The sequence below is a fragment of the Pinus tabuliformis genome, chromosome 5_1 (assembly GCF_031772625.1).
Source record: "Pinus tabuliformis cultivar Carrire ecotype Pingquan chromosome 5_1, CPIR1, whole genome shotgun sequence".
NCBI lineage: Eukaryota > Viridiplantae > Streptophyta > Pinopsida > Pinales > Pinaceae > Pinus > Pinus tabuliformis.
The window spans coordinates 667628298-667632239 of NC_142305.1; positions in this window are offsets into that span (position 1 = coordinate 667628298).

Here is a 3942-nt window from a genome sequence, read left to right on the forward strand (position 1 = left end):
AGGTTGACTGGAGATCTGCAACTCAAACCAAAAAACTAATCTCACCATTGAGATCCCTGCAAAATTCTAAGAAGAATGAATATAAAGTTGGTTGCATACTAGATCTAGGAAATTTCAGCCTCTAAGGAATCTAGAAGATTCCCTCAAGATTCTCGAAGATTCTCCTCTGCTAGGAATCTACAAATCCGTTGCTCAAAAGGTGAATCCAACCTTGCCATTGTGTTCCCTACGAAAATATGAGAAAAATGACTGTAAACTTGATTACATTTTGACACTAAGAAAAATTATCTCCCAAGGAATCTTCAGCATCAAGAAAATATTCTCTCAAAATCTGTCTTGAAGTGCATGCCCCTCATGGTTCCACATTTGGCCTGCGAATCATGGTTTCGCTGTTTGTAATTAGAATAATATTATTTGTGAAAAAATGTGTTGGTCCTCTACTCTTGCGCTCTATAGAAATGAGGTTTTATATACTCCGGGTGACGGATTTGTCAATGTTCCACCCTATGGTCTATTGGTTCCATTGGCAGATGGCGTGGTGGTGGGTCAGGTTCAAACCCCACCCGCTCCAAAAAAAAATGCAAAACATATTTTTTAAAACCGTCATTTTTATTTCCATATATTTATGGGGTTTCCCACTTGGGGGCTGGCCATGTGGTCTAGGCAGGTTCGACCCCCGCTGACACCATTATCTCCACGTTCTGGTGTATTGAATGCATCGTGGGCCACGGGGCGAGGTTCCCAGTCAACTAAACCCCAACCCCTCTTGAATGCATTGTTTTGATATTGTTACAGAGCTTTAACCAAGGGTGATGGGGTTTGATTGCCTTCCACCCCATTCTTAATACATTTTTAATAATACATACCCAACCGACCAGTGGAGGTGGTGGGGGTGGTGGCCTACCACCCCTATTTTATATATATATTTTTGTTTTTAATAAATATTATGGTCATTTTTAGTTTTAACAAAAATAAGGGTTATTGGGAAAATCAATTAGGCCACAATTTCTCCCGTTGATGGCTGGGTTCCGGCGACCGCTATTAGTGCAATTTGTAGGACCATTAACCCTATGACTTGGTCACGTCAATCCTGAACTTTAACTGGCCCTATCTCCTCCATACGAGCTTAGATTTGAGTGTCTTTTGCACTATTGGAATCAGGGTGATGAGCACTATGTTCTTGTCCTATTTTGGGAGCATTCTGAACACTTTTAATTTTGACCATTTCTGAGGCCCCTTGGGTTTCTGCATGTGTCTGGAGCCACCTAGATCAATCACATGCTCACTAAGATCATCATGAGTTTGAACCAACATCATACCAATAGAGGATGGTGAGGCTGCCATGTATAAGAGAAATTCGTGTGAATAGTTGGGAGCACTAAGTAGTGGGGAAGATATAAGTGCCTCTTTCAAGGTATCAAATGAACATTGGGCTTGATCATCCCACAGGTATGGTACTCCCTTCTTTAGTAGGTGTATAAATCCTTTCATCAGCTCGGCATATTTTATGATGAATCGTCGTAAGAAGTTTATTTTCCCCTGCAAACATTGGAGTTGTAAAATTGATTGTGGTGCGGGAAATTAAGTAATTTCCTTTACCTTATTAGGATCAACCCTAATCCTATGTTTGGAGACAATGAAACCAAATAGGCATCTAGACTCGAAAAATAAAATGAATTTGTATGGATTCATACATATGTTATAGAACCTGCACCTAAGAAAAATTTCTCGAAGATGAACTAGGTGTTGGGCTCGCTTCTTGGAATGGGTTAGAAGGTCATCCAAGTAAGATTGAATAATGTGTTTGATATCATGGAATGTATAGTCCATGGCCCTTTGAAATGTTGCTCCAGCATTCTTTAGACCGAATGGGAGTTTTCTATATGTAAATATTCCCCAAGGGCAAATGAAGGCGGTTTTGTGTTGGTCCATTGGTTTTATGGAAATCTAGTTATAACCTGAGAAACCATCCATAAATGAGAAGGATTCACAACTGGCACAATCGTCGATTATTTGGTCGATGAACGGTGTCGGGTAATTATCTTTTACATATGCAATTTTCAAATCCCGATAGTCTATATAGACCCAAATGGTACCCTGTTTTTTTATCTACAGGAACTAGATTGGAAACCCATTGCGTCAAAGGAATGGGGTAAATGAAACCAACACCTAATAATTTTTCCACCTCAATCTTGATGGTTGCAGTTTTTAGGGAGTGGACTGGTTAGAGTCTTTAGCAGACAGTCCTGGCATTGTCATAAACCTTGATCTCATGCTTGATGGTAGATGGATCTATGTCGGGCATTTCCTCATAAGACCAAACGAATACATTGCGAAATTCCTTGAAAAGGCAGGTGAACCTTGCAATTTCCTCAGTATTGAAATCGGCTCCATTTTGTATATTTTCCACGATGCCTGTATTGACTGAGATATCAATGAGCATTTTCTTCGAAAGATTTCCCATGTTACCTTCTGAATCCAAAGTTTGGACAGTTGTATAAATTGAGGGAACGATCTCAAGTGTTTCAAAGGATGGGATTTGTATAGGGGTTGTTTCCGAATTAGATATCGAAACACGATGGTGAGAGTTTTCCCAAGGTCGCTCCTCTAAACACATGATCTCTCGAATATCTTCATCCAAAGGTATGACTTGATTGAGGAGATCACTAGAGGGACCAGCGGTGGGAGAGGAGGTGGTACCGTTGGTCGTGACCAAAGTGATAGGAGAATCGTATGCAGAATGAATGGCTTGATAGGCCAATTCGACTAGTGACAGTGACATTTATTTTCCATAAGAGTTAATTTCTGAAGGGGCTGGGAGGACCTAGGGGTTAGTTAGGTCATGAGGAATAGTGGAGACCATAGAAACCATCTGTGGAACTGCGAGCAACGGGAGAGTAAAACAACCCATCAGGGAAGAACCCTTCAAAAGACCGGTACTAATACTAACATAAGAGTCAAGTATGCCACCCACTAAAGGTACAATGTCGCTAGGCAATTGGGAGTAAACTGGGGTGCGAAAAGACAGTTTGTCCACCGTGTTTATCCTTCCATCCAATGGAAATAGGATGATGCAAAAAATAGTAGACACGATGGAAGTCATGGCATAAGTCCAACTGTGACACAAAAGAAGATTATAGTCGAGTTTTCGATCCATGACTTCAATGTCCACCGTTACCATTTTCCCACTCAAAGTGATGGGGTAGCTGGCAAGGTAACCTTTTGGGATGAATGTATGGTCATTGAAAGCTTTAAGGGAATTTGACGGTGGAGAGAGGGTTGGAGAACCCAAGGCGAGCCAACATGAAGTAGACATGATGCAGGTCGAAGCACCTTCGTCAATGACAGTTCTATGTACCCCTCGCCCTTTCGAAAAAATTTTCACTTGAAATGAAAGCTAGTGGGAAAGGGGAGGTTTACATTTCTCCATGTCAAATATTACTAGCATGGAATCCTGAGGGTCAACTGCACCAATAGCTGAAAGCAAAGCTTTCCTTTGTGCTGGACAATTTTTCAATACTTCGAGTGCAAACATAACTGATGGTGCTTACACCAAATCTTCTACAATACTGTAGTTATGGGAAGCACGTGCAAATGTATTATGTGTTGTGTGATGAAGTGCGCCTTTTGGGGGGCGAATTACAAGATCAACAACCAGCGTTTTGATATGAATATCTTTGGGCGATGGTGGGTTTGAACTCGAGGCAACATCCTGAGCGTTAGCAACTAGAGCTCCATAAGTTTTGCTTTGTGTTTGAAGATCAACCATTTCAAAGGTGTAAATGGTCGATCGTCCTTCACCAGCTGAAGGATGATGTGAACCGTTGTTTCCCCCTTGTGGGGGTTGAGGCGGGTTCACAATAATATGTTGTTGTTGCTGAGCAGGTAAATGGTTGTGTAGGACCATGGGGGTATGGCCAGTTTCCTTTTGAGAAAGAAGAT